At 34.9% G+C, this 20,193-nt stretch overlaps 1 protein-coding gene and 1 non-coding gene across 5 annotated transcripts in view; one reads left to right on the top strand and one right to left on the bottom strand.

Moving 5' to 3' along the window:
* Positions 1-20,193, bottom strand: part of Tmem196 (transmembrane protein 196) — a 65,538-nt gene that overhangs the window by 28,796 nt on the left and 16,549 nt on the right. The gene's annotated exons all lie outside the window — the stretch shown is intronic.
* On the top strand, positions 13,118-13,220 carry LOC147829254 (U6 spliceosomal RNA). Its single transcript, XR_015449413.1, has one exon. It is a non-coding gene; the product is annotated as a U6 spliceosomal RNA (small nuclear RNA).

Raw genomic sequence — 20,193 nt, 5'->3', positions numbered from 1 at the left:
AATAACAAATGCTGGTGGGGTTGTGGGGAAAATGGAACCCTTCTCTTTTCCTTTGGAGTGTAGACTGGTGCGATCGCTGTGGAAATCAACATGGAGATACCTCAAAAAACTAGAATCAGAGGTCCCATTTGATCCAGGTATTCCCCTGTTGGGTATCTTCCCAAAAGAATTAATGGAATCATACCACAGCAAGCTAAAACTTGGAACCAGACCAATTGCCCATCAACTGGTGACTGAATGGAGACAATGTGGGTTTTTAAAAATATAAAATGGATTGATTACCTCTCAGCCATAAAGAATGAGAAACTAGTGACATTTATAGCTAAATGGATGCACGTACTCTTACGTGAAATAAATATGACAGACATGTGTAATTACCGGATAGTTTCCCTGATGTGAGAAACTGAAAGTGTAAATAAGGATCAAAATGCAGAATACTTAATGTGGAAAAGGAAGGTAAGGCCAAAAGGGAAAGGGAAAGTGGGAGAGGTAGGGTCAGGGAGAAGAATAAATATGAGAAAAGGAAAAGAAAAAGCTGCCTAGGATACCTGCCTGTTTCTTCTCGAGTATCTGTTTTTGTCTATTTTGACAACTGTATCTAATTTTGTCTAAATGGCTACTAGAGTTACAAAGCACTGGCAAGAAGTTTCTCAAAGAATAATTTAAACAGATCATTTTCACCAGAATGACTTGGAGATATCTAGAAATGCAGAAGTTTGGGCCCTGTTAAATCAGATTGTGATAGGTGAAGTCTAAGAATCTGCATTTTGAGTCAGTCCCAAGGTAACTGTAATGTTCCTTATAGTTTGAGAATCTTATCTACTGTGGCTTAGATTGGTTGGCCCTATCATGATCTAACTAGATGTGGAATTTGATGAGGGATAGTTGTCCTGTTGGGTAGCCAGGAGTAACATTGAAGATGACCAGCAATGGATGTTTAAAATATTAAACCACAAAGACTTACAGGATGAATCAATGTGCTTCTCCTTACTGAAAAGCTTACATTCTTCAAACAGAACACTGATGGGTCCATTTGTAGATATTCAGTCAGTGTTCAAAATGAATATAACAGGATTTAAGTGTCTGTCTCATACTTATCTCCGTCAACTACAGGGGAAGGGAATGAACACTTTCTAGATTCTGTTTTGGATTCTTTATGCCATTGCATGGCAAGTTTCATATGTTTTATCTTTGAGGCTGATTTCCCTCAGCAAAGAACAGGTGGTATTGTTGGGCTTTTACAATCCTGGCTCCTTTATTGCTTATGAAAATGGATTATTTCTGGAGCTCAAGACACCTGTACGTTGAAGGGAAGCTGGGGCTATCAGTATTCTACACAGAGCTTCTAAGGAATGAGAAAATTGCTTTTAAAGGGACATTTAGAAACTGAATGTTTTCTTACTATCTCCATCTGTCCCTATCTTTCTCTTCCTCCTTCTCTCTTTTACGAGAGTTTGAAGCAGTTGATTAGAGGCCTTCAAAATAAACATAAGAAAGAATTTTGCTTTCATCCTGCTCTTTCCATTTCCTACAATTTTATGATGCATGTTTTGGATCAGACAAAAAATTATAATTTTCTTCTTGAATATATTTATGCCAAAGCTCATTGGTATACATAATTGAACGATGAAAAGTAATAAATTAGAAAAAGTAAACTAGAATGAGGTATTTTCAAATCCAATGGAAAACCAATAAGCTACAGGACATTATTTATAACTCCTGTCCAAATTCCTGAGGGGAAGGGTCTCTTCTTTTTAACCATTTGTCCAGTGAACTTTGAACTGGTTTTAAAGGGCATTAAACAAATATTCTGGCATTTTCCCAGAACCTGGATCAATTTGATTGTGAGACAGCTCTAAAACATTCACAAGGGCAACAGAGACACAGGAAAATCAAATCTCGCAGAGGACCATAAGAGAATTATAAAACTGAAAAGAAATTATACATTCCTCATTGCCTCAAAAAGTCTAAAATAAGATCTTATCAGAATGTGAATCAAGCTGTTAAGACTAGCAGATTCTGGGAAATGCGTCTGGAGGGGGAGGATTCAGCTTTTAAGAAATGAGATTCAATTTTTAAGAACTGGTTTCTGGAAGGAAGTATTATAATTGAAGTATAATAACAGTGCAGATGGTTAATGAATGAAAGGACCCAGGAAAGATGCTGAATTTCCAAATTGTCTAAGAGTAGCACTGAATGGTGGTTTCTGAGATTCATTGATTTATGTTATTAACGTGATAGCTTTCAGCTTCCTCTAAAGAAGAGCATCATAAAATTGTTTGAACCTTTTTTCCAGCTTTTCACTGGTTCATATCTTCATGACTCAGAGATTTCATTATGCCAGTGAAGGGTGCATTAAGGATTTCATACTTGCAAGTCTTTGTAACATTATGATACTAAAATGAATCAAAAATAACTTATACTCAGTAGTGCAGGACAACAGGTGTTGGCTCATAAAAAGACAAAATGATTAAACCTACAGATTTTCTATTTCCTAGAGTTAAGTTTGCTTTTACTGAGAAGCCTGGAAAGGTTTTAACAAGAAATAATAATATGGCAACAATAATTACTTTGGGGTCCTAAAAATCACTTTGATTATAGGTTTTGGAAAAAGTACTAAATATTGAAATCTCCATCATCCTTTAGCATGACAATTGCTAGCTTTGCTAGAAACTTTACAGAATGTCTTAGCAGATGAACCTTTACCCTCATCATCCAGTGCATTTATTATGGTTCCTTTTAAAGAACTCAAAAAGGAATCAGTTTCTCTTTTGGGTAAATTCTACATTTTCAGAGTCTACTTTTTCCAAAGTTTGTGACTCTTTTTCTCTGGGTTCTTTTTCCTAACATTTTGGTGAAACTGAAAAATCTCTTTATTATTTCTATTTTGTGAGTAGAGAAATTAAGATGGCAAGAAATCACATAGGAAGTCAGTGGACATAAGTTCAGTGACAACTTAAGCTTGGGATTCCCAAATCATAGCTGATTGTGGACTTTTACTCCATATCACATATATCTAAATATATCAGGAACGCCTCCTCAAAAATAGATAAATCATAAAATGCTCTCAGTTAAAGGTTTTTGATAGAATTTTTTTCTGGCAGAAAAGGCAGACATCTAAGTATGCCCATCACTCTAGTGTTAACCTTTCCCCTGAGATTGTTTTCCCTTTTCTTTGCAGTCATTAACATATTTAGCCTCGAGCTTTCTACTGTATCTCTTGACTAGGCTGTGAATAAAATATTACATCAAATAGATCCCTTTCCACTTATTCCTTAACACAACTAAGACAAGCTGATATTTTCAAAGAATGGGAGTATTAGAAAAAAAAGGAGATACAAAAGAAAAATTAATAAAGGAATTGTGAGATGTGTCTCCTTCCTGGTGAATAATATTCACCTAATATCCAGTTCACACTCCATCCCACATCCTGTCTGGGGACCCAGTACTGAAGATCCCAAGAAAGTTCAAACCTTAGGAGACAAAAGAACAGAGAATATTTGTGTAGTCATTGCTTCCAACTGAAACTAACTTTTGGTATATTCTGTGGTTTGTTTTAATAAAAGGATGATCTTTTGCATCTCATTTTGATTTCTACCCAGATTTTTTAATCAAATAACTCAGAGTACCTGTGTTTTATGTATTTTAAAGTACTGAAGCTATTAAAAATGTATGAGATTACATGATTCTGAAAGATAAGTCATATAGAGTAAGTAAGTTCTAGTGGTACAGGATATTCATGTATAGAACTACTATTGTCCTCAATTTGACCTATCTAGGAAATAGAAGTAGTCTAAAATGTAATCTATTATTTCTAGATTTTAAAGCTTGCTTCAACAACACTGGAGAAGAGGTACATAAAGAAGATTCCAACTCATTACCGCAAACGTATTTTTTTTTTTTTTTTCCGGTACCGGGGATCGAACTCAGGCCCTTGCGCTTGCGCAGCACGTGGCGAAACCACTGAGCCAAATCCCCGGCCCCTCAAACATATTTTTAATAAATATCTAGGTCCAATGTCACTTGGGTTCCCTTATAATATAAATGAAGTTCTTTTAACTAGAAATATCTGGGGAGAGAGTGAATGGCCACCCATTAGGAGTCCAGTGATTTGAATAATTCTGACAAGGGTTGAGATGGAATTCTATGAAATATACTGATCTTCTAGTTGATAACATTTACCATAGACTAAATGTTTAATTTTTAAATACTTGGAGTTCAGTGACATATATGTGGTACTGTGTAATCTATTTCTGATGAAACAAGACATTTTAGGCACCTTAAGTGTCCTGCGCTATTTATTGTTAGGAGCACACATCAATCAAATCAATTTATAAATGTATGCATATACTGGTTAATTGAGACTACTGACTATAGTATGCCTTGTAACCATTTAGTATAATTGAAGAAGTAACCACACGATCTTTACCTTTTTTAAAAAATTAAAGTTAATAATAGATGACCCTTTATAGCTCTTTTATATGAAGTTATAATTCTCATATACACCCAGATTTTATATTTTAGACAACTTCGCACAAACATTAATTGATTCATATTCTTTATAGCACTGTTGTGAGTCAGGAGAGCTAAAAGTAGGCATAATTGCCTCACCATGAACCTTGGCAAGAAGGAGCCATGACTGCCTGATCGACATTTAGGACTTACAGAATTTCTTCACCTCTGTCTTCACACTGTGCTTCTCTCTTTAAAACTAGGGAAATCATAAAGTATCCTTATCACAGTTGGCAAAGTTTGTTGTTACAGTGATTTCACCTTCTTAAATTGTACCTCTTTAGGCCTGGGTTTATATATCAGTAATAATTGTGATGACTGTAAATACTCATTTAGGTTGAGGGAAGGGAAATATAGTAAAATAGTCTTAATAATAAAAAGGAGTGGGCTAACATTTACTGAGCACTTACCAGGCTCCAGCTAAGTCTTTTGCACATACAAATATAATAATCTAAATTGATCTCCATATTTCAGATGAAAAAAAACCTGATCTTCATTAAGGTTTTTGTTTATACTATAGACCAAGTAAGTGGGAGAGCTGGTATCCAAACATGAGCTTTTCTCACTCTAGAGATTGGATGAATTTAGAATTTCCTGATGATGATTTTGCCAACTTTCTCATTATTCATTGCAGTTATGTTGCCTTTCAATTTCTGTATTCGAGGACGCTCCTGGAACACAGACTGAAATAAACTTGTAAGTTGTATCTTTTGACAAGATCCTATTTTGATACTGTGGTTATATAAACAAAATAAATTTTGCCATTTTATGAAGATCAGATCTTGGGTGCTTGTGATGAAAAGGGATAGGTTGGAATAAATTAGGGTGCAGAATGTGATGAGGGAACTTTTCCTCATGAAGACTATTCCGGTTTCTGAAGAAGTAATTTGGTACCACTTGATGGCAGTAGCCACCAATTAATTTACAAGACTGTTTTCCAGTTTACACTGATCTCTATGTTTAGGTGGGAATCTTTTAAATGAAGATTTCTCATTCATAATAGATCTATTTCCATCGGTTTCTCCTTGCTCATTATAGTTTTTGTCTTGGACGTAATTCAGCAATGTCTTCCTGCCTCTCCTAAATTAAGATCTTTGTATTTATCTTTATAATAATAGGAATCATATATAATGATAACAGGAAAGTTCCTTTCATTCAGTTTTACAGCTTTATGGACCTTCATTTTGTGGCTGATGAAAGATACGGTGATGACATAGCTTGGAAAGAATGAGGGCTTCTGAAACTAGAACTGAAAGGCAACTCACAACCATCAAGCATTAACTTATATTTATTTATGTATGTATGTATGCATGTATGTATATATGTATGTATTTTGGTACTGGGAATTGAACTAAGGACCTTGAACTTTTGAGGCAGGTGCAGTGCCACTGAGCTAAATCTCCAGTAACTTATTATTATTGTTTTTATGCTAATCAAGGAGCTTCAAGCATATTGCCACCATCCTCACAATCAGTTAATTTCACCGAAGACTAAATAGGTTTAGAAAAGATTGAAGGATTTTGTACAAGACTATTTGGACAATATGTGCAGTTAGTAAACTACAGAAGCAGAACTCAAGCTGTATGACTTGAAGCATGTGCACTCTTTTTTCTCTCATATTTATGATGATGTTATCACCATGCCAAAAGAAAGATGCAGTTTCAAAAGACCTGTAATTTTCAAGTTCAAAAGGAGATATAAAATATTAAGGATGCTTAACTCTAATTCCTAGACAAGTTGAAATTAGTTTATAAGAATATATAAAGATATATTTTGTTTAATTTAAGAATAAACGAAAAGCTAGAGTGATCTACTAAAATGAGCTAAGAAAAAATTTCATTTTAGGATGTATAGATGATATTTATCTTGAACAACTACATGAAATTATATGAAAGCAGAAGAGGAAAAATTACTATAATTTAGTACTGATAATCATATTTTCTTAAAATATGGTATAATGAAATGCTTATGAGACTATTTTCAGAACATGATGGTAGCAAAGCAAAATTCCATAATGATTCAATAGAGGGGCTGTTTATAATTTCTGAAAAGACATTCACGATATCACATTAGGAAGACTGGAATAAATACTGAATTCTTCAATGTCCAGATTATTTTGAATGCCAATAAGAATGAGAAACTGTTGGGGAATCATGAATTCAGCCAACAGTCACAACAAGGTGCCAGAAAATGAACACACAAGTAACTAATATGGATGAACACTCATATGGAGAATTTAAAACAGTTAATGAAACTGAGTAACCTTCAAGTGAATGCAGAGAAATGATTCAACACTCTGACAGAGAAAATCGCTAGACAGATTGTAGCAACTCAAGAAAATTGAACAAATTCTTGAGCTAAAAACATATGAAGTGAAATAAAAACATGGTAGAAAGCATGAGTAGCACACTAGATCAAAATGAAGAACTAACATGCTTGAAGACAGTCAATTTGAAAATATACAATTAGAAGAGAAAAAAGAATAAAGAGGAATGAAGAAAGCTTACAAAAATTCTGGGACAGCATTAAAAGAGGAAATATTCTGGTTATTATGGGTCCAAGTGGAGGCTAAGAGTGCTAAAGGAGTAGAAATCTCATTCAAAGAGATAAAAACAAGAAAACTTACCAAACCCAGAGGACACAGTATCTAGGTTCAGGAAGGTCAAAGGTCACTATTCAGATTTAACTCAACTAAATCTACCTCAAGAGATTTGTATGATTAAGCTCTCAAAGGTGAACAATATAGAAGAGTTTCTCAAGGCTGCACAAGAAAAATTCATAACATAATTATGTCTGAGTGAACCCATCAGCAGACTTCTCAATAGAAACCTTGTAGGCCAGGAGAGAGAGGCATGAAATTTTCACTGTACTGAAGGAAAAAAAAGAAAGAAAAGAAAACCTATTAACCAGAAATAATGAGCCCAGCAAACTACCCTTTAGAAATGATGGAGAGATAAAGACATTTCCAAACAAAAGCTGAGAGAATGTATCTACTAGACCTGTCCTATAAGAAATTCTGGCCAGACACCAGTGGCTCTGCAGCACAGACCCCAGCCAAAAGCAAAACAGCTGTTCACAGGTGTGCAGGCCCCAGCCAGGGTTTAACCAAGACACCAGTGTCTTGGGTGTGCAGGCCCCAGCCAGAGGCCCACTTGGAAAACAGGTGTCCAGGCACACAAGGCCCAGCCAGTGGTCCACCCAGATACTATCTGTAAGTGTGTGCAGACCCTAGCCAGAAGCCTGTCCAGTCAATAGTGGCTCAGAAGTGCAGACCCCAGACAGAAGCTCACCTGGACCCCAGTAGATTGGGCACACAGCACCCAACAAAAGGCACACCTGAAAAACAGCTGTTCAGGCTCACAGGCCCCAGCCAGAATCCTGCCCAGGCAACAGCTCAGTATGGGAATGCAGAAGGTCATCATTCTGAACCCAGTATTGGCTCAGTAGTAAGCAGCAGAGAGAAGGCTTTTCTGAGGATTGTTGAGAATTGAAGCCCACTGGAATAGCAAAGAATCACCTCAATAAAGGTGCAGCAGACTGGATTGTTTGAAATGAGAAGACACATAGACAAGTCTCAAAACCAGACTTTCAGATCACCAAAGGCAACCCCAAAGGTCATAGAGATGGAAAAATCTGAAACTCAACCAGCTGGTCTCCCTGAATTGACAATGAAAGAGGATCTGAAAAAAAATCAGAAATAATTTCTTAATAACAGCAGAGACTGTGTCCATAATGAAAGACATGATTAATAACTCTAGAGGAGAAACAGATAAAAAAATGAGGAGCTGAGGAACATGATGGAATCTCAGAACAGGAAACAAATGGAATCCATAAAACAGATGTAAACATATATCCAGGAGATTAACAACTCCATTGAAAGTTTATGCAGAAGAATGAGCCAGTGTGAAGACACAATATCAGATATAGAGGACAAGATTGTGATTAGTGACCAGAAAAAGAAAGGCTTACTAAAAATAGCAAGGAACCATGAGAAATCAATCCAGGAGCTGCTAGATGATGAAAAGAAGAATAACATAATACTGATGGGAGTCAATGGAGAAACAGGCCATAATGCAAATGACATTAAAAAAAATGTTCACAGAAATAAAGGCAGAAAACTTCCCAAGCAAGGGAATAGAATTTGACATACAGATAAGTGAGGCATATAGAACTCCAATTAGCCATGATCAAAATAAATCTACACCTAGGCATGTAATAGTCAAGATTCCAGAAACCCAACAAAGAACAAAGTACTACAAGCAGCTAGAGAAAAGAAACAAATCACACACAAAGGAAAGCCCATCAGAATCATAGCAGACTTCTCAACAAAAACTCTCAAGTCAAGAAGAACCTGGAGTGAAGGATTTCAAGCCCTAAGAGAAAACAACTTCCAATCCAGATTGATGTACCCTGCAAAACTATCTTTCAAAATCAGTGGAGAAATAAGATACTTTCATGACAAAGAACACCTGAGGAACTTCATTAATACCAAACCAGCACTCCAGAAAAATTTAAACAATATCCAAGGAAAAGACAATGAGGGTCACAACACTATGAAGCACAGCACAATGAATCAATCAGGCAAGACAAGAAATTAAATGCAAAGGGGGAGAATCCAACAAGAGGAAAAGGTCATGACAATGATGTCAATACACATGAGTTATAATCATCAATGTCAATGGTCTCAATTCACCAATCAAAAGAAATAGACTGGCAGAATGGGTCAAGAAGCAAGATCCAACAATGTGCTGCATATAAGAAACACTTAGTTCAAAAAGAAACTCATAGATTGGAAGCTGAAGGGTGAGAACAATACTGCACATGACCAAGTCTCGAAAAAAAGCAGAAGTAGCTATCCTTTTTGAAGATAAAGTGGATTTCAAACCAGTGCTACCTAAAAGAGACAAAGAAGGCCACTGACATTCATGTAAGTGGAACAATTCAAAAGGAAGAGATGCCAATCATAACTATATATGCACCAAATACTAGTGCACCCAACTATATAAAACAAATACTGTCAAACATTAAAAAATCAAATAAGCACTAATACAAAACCCCACTGTCACAAATAGACAGTTCAAATTCACAAAAAAATCAACAACAAAATATTAGAACTCAGCCAAACTCTTGAACAAATGTACTTAACAGATTTCTACAGAGTATTCCACCCCAGAAAATTAGAATACACATACTTTTCAGGTGCACATGGGTCATTCTCCAAAATAGACAACATACTTGCTCATAGAACATGTTTAAGAAAATCCAAAGGAGTTGAAGATATCTCCTGTACATTATCAGACCATAGTGTGATGAAATTGGAGATCAATAGCAAAAGAAACCACAAGAACTTCATAAAGTTTCACATGCAAATTGAACAACACACTCCTGAACAATCAATGGGTCACAGAGGAAATTATAGAAGAAATAAGACAGTTTCTACAACTAAATGACAATGCCAATAAAACATATCAGAACTTATGGGACACAATGAAAGTATTCTTATGAAGGAGATTCATAGCAGTGAATCCTCATGTTAAGAAAACACATCAAGTTCAACTAATCAACCTAATGGTGAAACTTAAGCTTCAAGAAGAAGAAGAGCAAGATAAATCCAAAGCTCATACAAGGAAGAAAATTACAAAGATCAGAGCAGAAATCAATACAATGTAGAGTAAGAGAATGATACAAAAAATCAATGAAGCAAAGGGTTGGTTTTTTGAAAGAATAAACAAAATGGAAAACCTGCCAACCTTATCAAAAAAAGAAAAGGTCCAAATCCATGCAATTAAGAACAAAAAGGGTGAAATTACAATGGACCCAGAAGAAATCCAGAGGATTATCCATACCTACTTTGAGAACCCATACACCAGTAAGATGTAGAACACAGAAGAAATGGACAGACTCCTAGATACGTGTGAATTACCAAAGTAGAATGAAGAAGACCTAAAAATCCTAAACAAACCAATATCAATCAATGAAACTGAAAACATAATTAAAAACTTACCAAAGAAGAAAAGCCTGGGTCCCAATGTCTTCACTGCAGAATTCTACAAGACATTTAGAGAACTATTGCCACTACTGTTTAAACTCTTTAATGAAATTTAAAAGGAAGCAATACTCCCAAATTCATTCCTGGAAGCAAGCATCAGCTTGATCCCCAAAGCAGAGAAAGTTGCAACTGAAAAAGAAAAGTATAGGACAATCTCCCTAATGAACCTACACACAAAAATCCTTAATAAAATACTGGCAAACAGAATGCAGAAGATCATCAAGAAGATCATACACCCTGACCAAGTGGGATTCATCCCACAAATGCAAAGATGGTTCAAAATATGCAAATCAATAAAGGTAATTCACTATATTAACAGAGCCAAGGACAAAAACCATATGATCATCTCAATAGATGAAGAAAAAGCATTTGACAAAGTTCAACACCTATTCATGATAAAAACCCTACAGAAATTTGGAATAGACAGTCTCTATCTCAACCTGATAAAAGCCATCTATGAAAAAGCAATAGCCAATATCATACCAAATGGTCAAAAACTGAAATCCATCACACTAAAATCAGGAACAAGACAAGATGTCCACTATCACCACTCCTGTTCAATATAGTTTTGGAAATATTAGCCACAGCAATTAAACAAGAAAAAGAAATATAAGTAATAAAGATAGGAAACAAAAAAGTAAAACAGTCATTATTTGCAGATGACATGACACTCTATATAGAAGACCCCATGAGCTCTACCAAAAGTCTTTTAGACCTAATAATCAAATTCAGTAGAGTAGCTGGACACAAGGTCAACAAAAAATTCAATAGCTTTCATGTACATGAACAACAGACTCACTGAAAAAGAAACCGGAAAAATAACTCTTTTCACAGTAGCATCCAAAAAAGTGAAATACCTAGCAATCATCCTAACAAAAGAAATCAAAAGCCTCTTCTCTGAAAACTATAGCACTCTGAAAAGAGATTGATCAGAAATTGGAAAGACATCTTTTGCTCCTGGGTTGGAAGAACCAATATAGTAAAAATGGCCATATTTCCAAAACTGCTATATAGATTCAATGCAATCCCAATTGAAATTCTAATAGCATACTTCACAGAGATTGAAAAAGCAGTCCAAAAATTCACTTGGAACAAGAAGAAACCTAGAATAACAAAAGAAATTCTAGGGAATGAAGACAAGGCAGAGAGTATCACAATTTCCAACTTGAAACCATACTACAAAGCTACTGTGATATAAACAGCAAGGTATTGGCAACGAAACAGACCCAAGGACCAGTTGAACAGATTAGAAAATGCAGAAACAACTCCAGACACACTTAACCACTTCATCTTTGACAAAGGAGCCAAACACCTTTCCTGGAGGAAAGATCGCCTCTTTAATAAATCGTGCTGGAAAAATTGGGTTTCAACTTGCCCTACATCTCTCACTATGTACTTAACTAAAATCAAAATGGATCAAAAATCTACATATTAAAACAGAAAGATCTTATTAAAAAGCTTCTTCACAACAAGAGAAAACATCAACAGAATGAAGAGACAACTCACAAAGTGGGAAAAAATTTTTACCAACTGTTCCTCAGACAATGGTCTACTATCTAGAATATATAGACATAAAAAAAAAATCAGACCTCCCATATTTAAAGACCCAATCCAAAAATGGGCATCTAAAATGAACAGAGCAAATTCTGGCTGGGTTATGGGGAAAAGGAACCCTTCTCTACTGATCGTGGGAGTGTAGACTGGTGCAGCCATTGTGGAAATCAGAATAGAGATAACTCAAAAAACTAGGATTAAAAGTCCCATTTGACCCAGTTATTCCCCTGCTGGGTATCTTTCCAAAAGAATTAAAAAAATCATACCACAGTGATATATGTGGATCCATGTTTATAGTGGCACAGTTTGTAATAGCTAAAACTTGGAAACTGTTCAATTGCCCATCTACTGAAAACTGGATAAAGAAGATGTGGGTTCTTTTTAAATAAAATGGAGTACTACTCAGCCATAAAGAATGAGAAACTAGAGACATTTATAGCTAAATGGATGCACATACTGGAGTGAAATAAATAGAACATGTGTAAATTCCAAATAGGTTCATTGATGTGAGAAACTGAAAGTGTAAATAAGGATCAAAATGTATAATAGATAATGTGAAATAGGAAGAAAGGGTGCAAAGGGGAAGTGGGAGGGGTGGGGAGAGAAAAGAGGGGAATGGAATTAACATGAAAAAATGAAAAAATGGAAACAAAGTCTTTGTAAATAGGGAGGGGTGGAGGGGTTGAAGCGAGGGCAGGGGAATGGGGAAAAAATAAGAACCAAGATACATCATGTAAAGTTACAAATTTCCAATGATGAATGTCATCATAGTGTATATCTAAAATGTACCAATAAACTTAATGATTAAAAAAAAAGGAATTCTGAAGGGAATTCTTCAAACTGAAAAAAAGAATGAAACACTAAGATGAAAAAGGCAACCTGGGAAGGTATCACATATGTTAGTAAGAGTAATTATACAAACAAATTTTGTATAATATTCTGACTATGATGTGAAAAGCATTCATATTGTTAGTATGAAGATTAAAATACCAACAGTTATCCTTGCTTCAGCAGCACGTATACTAAAATTGGAATGATAGAGAGAAGATTAGCATGGCCCCTGAGCAAGGATGACATGCAAATTCGGGAAGCATTCCATATTTTTAAGAAAAGGTCTAAAGGAGTAGGGGAAGTGGGAGGGGTAGGGGACAGGAAAGGCAAAAGAAAAAAATATGAGAAAAGGAAAAAAATGGAAACAAAGTCTTTGTAAATAGGGAAGGGTGGAGAGGGTGAAGGGAGGGCAGGGGAATGGGGAAAAAATAAGAATCAAGATACATCATATAAAGGTACAAGATCCCAATGATGAATGTAAGTGTATTGTATACCTAAACTGTACCAATAAATTTAATGGAAAAAATACCAACAATTATGTTGATAGGGAATATAGAAAGATTGTAAATGAGACATCAAAAATTTAAAGTGTAGGGAGAAATGAAGCGCAAGTTTTGAGATTTTTTTGTATATTTTTTGTTTTCCTTTTCTGTTGATTCTTTTCTTACCCATACTATCATGTTATATTGCTTTCATTTCCAAATAGCTTGTTATAATAAAAAATTATAAGTCTTAATGGTAACCAGAAAGCAAAACTATATAACAGGCAAATCAAAAATAATATGCAAGCAGTCAAAACATACTGCCAGAGTAAGTCACCTGACCACCATATGATCCAGCAATTCCACTACTGAGTATATGTCCACAGGAAATGAAATCAATATGTCAAAGTAGAATTTGCACTCTCATGTTTATTAAAGCACTATTCACAATAGCCAAGAAATGGAAACAATTTAAGTGTCCTCTAACTGCCATAGCAGAAAAATGTGATACATACATGCAAAAGAATACTATTTAGCCATTAAAACAGCTTTCCAGCCATTTTGAAAATCCCTCTCTCCTAAATGTTTTCTTTCTCTTTTTCTCTTTTTAATAAACTTAGCAACCTTTTCTCTTTCCCTTAAAATAGCTTTTTAAATGATCTCCCAACAAAAAATAAGTATGTGAGGTAATGGATATTCTATTTAGCTTCATATAATAATTTCACAATCTATGTGCCAAAATACCATGTTATAGCCTACAAATATATACAATTATTTTTGTCAGTAAACAAAAAATTAAAAAAATTTAGAACCAGGGCTTAAATGAAATGCATAGAGTATAGCACAATGGTTAAGAGTACATTTTTCAAAGTCAGGCAGGCATGAGCTTTAAATTTAACTATCCCATAGACTACTGGGACATATAGCATGTACTTAAACTCTCTGAATTTCAAAGTCTGTATGTGTAAAATAGATATACTGCACTTGTAACACTTATGTTATAATTCTGTCAATAGGAATGATGTAATGCTTGTGATGTTCTGGCTATACTTTTAATAAATCATAAATGTATCTATTTAATACTAATCACTAAAATTATGTAATACTTTAGAGCATATGATGGATATAGGCTACTGTCTGAACTCGTGTTAGAATTATAATAAATATTTTATACATTCTTTTTTTCCCCTCATTTACAGAATCGTGCCTTAGTCAAACCTGCATATGTTTGTTTCAAAATGCTCTTGCATCGTCTTCTGTGGAGATGAGATTTCCCACATCTTATCAATATAATCCAAGATTTCATCGCATTATTTTCTCCAACCTCTGAACCTCATATGCTGAGCTGCAATTAGCAAGACTTCAAGGCTTGCAAGTAAACTAATTCCAAGAAAATAATTATAAAATGCATTTATTACTACTTAATACAAAAAAAATTTTTAAATACTGCCAATAATACTTGCCTGTGAGTGTACTATGATATTTTAAAGCAAATGTCAGGTTTAAAGTGTGTTCATGCTCTAAGAGACCAAGAGAAGAAAACAGGATATTGGTCATCATGACAGTTTTCTCTATTTTTAGCTCAGCCTACAATCACTTTGTAATTCAGTGCGCGTGCAGCTAGATGTCAATGAAAGAAATCTAGCAGGGATATTTTCAGCTTCAAAAACTCGCAAAATGAGTCAATCTTTCTTGTACTCAGTCCATTCCTTTGTCTATTATTCTTATTACTATTCTCTCAAAATTTAGGAACACTATCAATTATTCCTTCTCTTCCTATATCATTTCCATCAAATTAATTACTGTGAGCCATTCACTCTGTATCCACAATGATCCTTTTATTTTATTTGGGGCCTAACCACTCTTCACCTGGATTATCTAAGCGCCTGCAAGAGAATATCCTTGTCATATATTTCTTTAATACCATTCCAGGTTCATCCTAAGCGTGTTTTTTAGCACCTCATTCCTTCATTCAATCTCATTTCAATGATTCTCCAAACTACTTGGTCTGGAATCATGACCTAGATAATTAGTGCCAATTCAGTTTGCAAACCAGTTTCCTGATTATCTTCTATGCCTAAAGTGGATTTAAGTAATCCCATGCATCTTCAATTTATCATCTTTGCTCATACCATTTCTTTACTTGAAAAGTTGTATTCTTATTCTGACCTGTTCTCCAATGTTCACCTCAAGTTGGCATGATACCAATATCTCTTTAAGGGCTTATTACATTTTGATTAATACTTTTCATGCTCATTTTCTATAGTAGTAGACCTTAAGCTCTTTAAAGAGGAAAGAAATTTATTTACTTTTATAGCTACCACCAGCACATCACTTCCACTAAAAATACTTAGCACACGGTTCCTGCTTTACAGTGGGCAGTGCCAAAAATGTTGGAACCAAAGGGTAAGACCCTTGGTACAGTCCTTAACAATGAGTAGGTCATCAGGGATGGATAAATAAAGTGATAGTTTTAATTCCTACATTTCACTAAAACTTCTCAACTAAAAATTATCAGTGATAACCTACTGACCATTCTTTTTTTATGAAATTCTCTCCACACTGGGCTCTCTGGCACTCTTATGATTTTCTACTTTTCTTCCCATCATTTCTCAGTCCCTGTTATTGGGTTCTCTCCCCAAGTCACCCTTTGAGCAGGTATTCTTAAAGTTTGAATTCTCTTCTTAGTCCATGCACTTTGTGGCTTTAGCTGTCACTTGTCTTCCAACAACTTTTCACGTCCATTTAGAGAGCACTGACCTTTATTTGAACTCAGAGTTCCAGCTTCTTTTCCACAACAATGCCTGCATATTTGTATCTTTTATCTACTTTGGTGGTATCAATTACCATATGTGGTGGAACAAAGCTGCTATTTTGCTGTTTAGAATGTATTTATTTTTCTGTTGTCGATTATGTTTCATTTTTCTGCTGAGGGAACCATCTATTCCTTTCTCTTGGTCAGGCACTTCTCATTTCCCACAGCCCTGGTACAAGGTTTAATGCTTCAATAATTGCTTCAGATATGACCTCAGGGCACAAAGTCAATCAAGAGAAAAAAGAACGAATTTCAGAAAGTGTGACTCATTACTTATGGAAACAGACTCTGTTTTCTAATGGCCCTAGGTATGGTGTTGGCATGACACCAGAACTGCTAAACGACACAGTGGAAAAACAAAGAATAAAGCCAACTAGAAGAATCAGGCACTGAGATATCTCAAAAAAAAATTGTTCATACCCAGGCTTTCCTAATATCTATCATATTTACCCTGAAAACATTTTCCTCCTCCAGTATTTCCCACCTCTGGAAATAGCACAACCATCTACTTTATTCTCATTCTTGACTCCGGGACTCCTTACTGGCACCTCTTTCATACCCTCATGTCCTATATTCAGTGAACCACACAGAATGGTTCTGAAGCATATCTGCATCTCTTCACTTCCACTGCTGCGATTATTCCAGTCCACTCTCATCTATCATCAGTGTTCCAGCAGAAGCCTTCAAATTGGACTTTCCATCTTTATCATCATCAAATCTACTTTCTTCTAAACATGTTACTTCCATGTTTGAAAATCACTCAATGTATCTCAAGTATTTGTGTGGCCTATAAAACATTTCATAGTCTGCCTTCTCCAGCCTCAGCCTTCATGGACTTCTCCATTAACTTCTTGAAATTCATCGATTTTTTTCCCATCTCAAAGAATTGGCATATATTGTTTATTTTACCTAAAACATTTCTATTTTTCTCTACCTGAATAACCCTATTCATGACTCAACTTTCTTCCTACATTTTGCTTTTTCATGGAAGATCTCATTCATTAATTTTGTGGATGGAGTTTCTATTCCCTTTGTAGCATTGTGACTGAATATTAATTTGTTTAATGTTTGTCTACCCTCCATAAAATAGAAGTTCTAGAATAGGTAAGGACCTTATATTCTTTTTTTTTTTTTTTTTTTTTTTTTTTTGGTACTGGGGCTCAAACTTGGGACCTCATGCTTGCAAGGCAGGCTGAGGAAGAAACTTATATTCTGGTTTTTATTGGATCACTAGTAAAATAAAGAATAGTGGAATGTGTGATGGATATTGCATAAATAAATGAACCACAGAAGCACAACTTGTTTAATATCAATCTATTTTCTTGCTTCTCTGAAGTGTCCCTACTTTTGTTTTCTTGATTTCGATATATTCACTCATTCGCTATGACCCAGGGAGAAAATCTGCCTCAATTTCCAAATTCTTTCAGCTGCATTATTCATAGCTTGACTCCCATTAAGACACTGAATTGCTACCAACAAGTTTCTTAGCATGAGCCCTTTTTATTGCCATTCCCATTAGTATTGCCTTGATTCTGGCTTTTAATTTTAATATTAAACAGATTCATAATCTTGTTAGTTCTAAATCTTTACACTATTGCCTGGCCAATTATTTTTGTAAATAAATTCACTCTGGTCACTCCTATCCTCAAAGCCTGTAAAACGTTTTTAATACCTGTCCATCTTTAAAATGGTATGTAATTCAAAATTCATTATATAGTACTCCAATTCCTCACAGTTTGGCCCAACTTGCTTCTTTGGGTTCTCTCCCTCCTGTGAACTCTGAGCTCTAAAACCAACATTCTCTTTGCTACTCTGAAGCTGTGATGGGCTGTAGCTCTACCAGCCTGGCTTACCCTTACATCCCCATCTTGCATTCAGTCCTCTACTTGCCATATGTATCTCCCTATTTACCTCTTGCCACCATATCTATCTCCTTATTTACCTTCCTTAGTGCAGACCCAGGATTTGCATACACTTCATCCTAATTGAACTGTATCTACTTGGATTTAGTAGGGTATAGTCCAGTTTAGGTATTAAGAGTAACTGCTCAGGAGTCAAACTGGATGGTTTTGAATCATGACTCAACCATTTTCCAGCTGCTGGTCTTTGAAAAAGTTATTTAAATTATTTTTCTCCCATTTCCTACTTAACCAGATGTATAAGAGCACATATCTCATAGAATTACTGAAAATATTAAATAAAATAGGAAGTGTAAATCACTTAGAAAAATCTGAGGACTTAATATTTGCTTCTGATTGGAGGTATATTTCCCCCACCAACTTGAATCCAGAATCCAGTGTATTATCTATCTTCAAATTCTTAGTGAAGTGATCAATGTAAAGTAAACCCAATAATTACTTGTCAGGTTGAACCACTGGGAAATTCTGGTAAATCTTGAAGCCTTGTTTTACCAAAACTTCACAGATGAGAGCAGTCCTATTAAGGCAAAAAATATTTAAGGAAGCAGAAAAGAGGGTAAAAAGTTATCAGAATTTCAAAAAGGGGAAAATTATGTAAAAAAAGTCAACAATGTAATTGCAACTCTAGTAGAATAGAGGGATATTTGTGCAAACATGAAGAAATCTTATAATGAAGTATGGGTAGCATTTGATGTGTGTTATTACCAAAGTTCAGTTTTAGATGGGATTGTTTTCTATAGTTATGGACTAAGAGCTTGCCAAAGAACTAGCTGTAATCAGGTACTACTAAGAATCAATTCTCTACTTTAGAACAGAATACCTAGGCTCATTCAGTCTTCCTCTACCATTTGGTTTTATGAAGCAAAACAGTGGAATCCTCCGGGTTTCATCTTTAAAAGAAGGGAGTTGAACTGGGTGGAACTGTGAATCTTTTCCACCCCTGACGTTCTTTGGTCACTAATCTAAGTGGGCTTACTTTTTTTTCTCACTCATTTTTAGCAGATATTGGTCCAGTTTCTATCATGACATAAATCACAGGTCTTTAACACTAAAAGTAATTTATAAAGAAATTATATTTTCTATTCTTTTCAAAAGAATGAAAAGACTAATGGTACTATCACATGATTATGGGATTAAAAACGTCAACTCGTGAAAGTGTTTAACATTGGCTATGAAATGTGACAGATGTAAATAAATATTTATTTTCTTACTCTATGAGGAAAACTCCTTCTTAAGAATCAAGATTCAGTGTTAATATTTATTTTTGAAGCCTCCTTCAAATTGTCTACACGATCATAATCAAAATTTACTAAAATATATTATTAATGTCTACTATTGGTCATATTTTATGATATATATTTCTAGAAGATTTTAAACTTTTCTTAAAATAATCTTTGAAACCTTGGCATTACCATGATTCCTTATACAAATATTTCAGCAAGCCTAGGTTGATTAAAATGAAAAATAAATGAATTTCATTTAGAAGATGTGAGAGTTTCCCTTCTCCCTCAAGACTTTTTATACTTGCCAGATGATGCTCGAAATCTCATTAATAAAATGCTACACATAGAATTAAATTTCACCATAAAATCATGAAAGTGAAAAGGCCAGTGTCATGGGAGCCAGTCACCTAGCTGTCCATTTGGAAAATGCTGCAGCTGTAACATGGTTTTTCTGGAGTTTCTATCAGCCAAGCGACTCTGCCTTCCCAGTTTACTAATAAATCTAATTGTTTTAAAGGCTGTCCTCATCTGTTGCTCATATCTCGACAAAACAAAGCAGGAAGAGCTTTCTGACCAGATGATCACTTTTATTTTACCCGATAACATGTCCACAACAAAAGCTGTTCAGTAGAAATCTAATGTAAGCCATAAATGCTAACCACATATATAACTGTACTTTCTAGTAGTCACATCAAAAGATAAAGGTGAACTTTATTTAATAATATAGTTTACTTAACCAAAGATATTAAAGTGTTATCATTTTTCCATTTAATCAGCATGACGAACTTGGGATACTTTGCATACTTTT

Source organism: Heterocephalus glaber, unplaced genomic scaffold (assembly GCF_053883595.1).
Source record: "Heterocephalus glaber isolate CG9 unplaced genomic scaffold, H.glaber_assembly_v1.0 deba00000676, whole genome shotgun sequence".
Lineage (NCBI taxonomy): Eukaryota > Metazoa > Chordata > Mammalia > Rodentia > Bathyergidae > Heterocephalus > Heterocephalus glaber.
The sequence above is the reverse complement of the archived record's forward strand: the minus strand, read 5'-3'. Positions and strand labels throughout refer to the sequence as shown.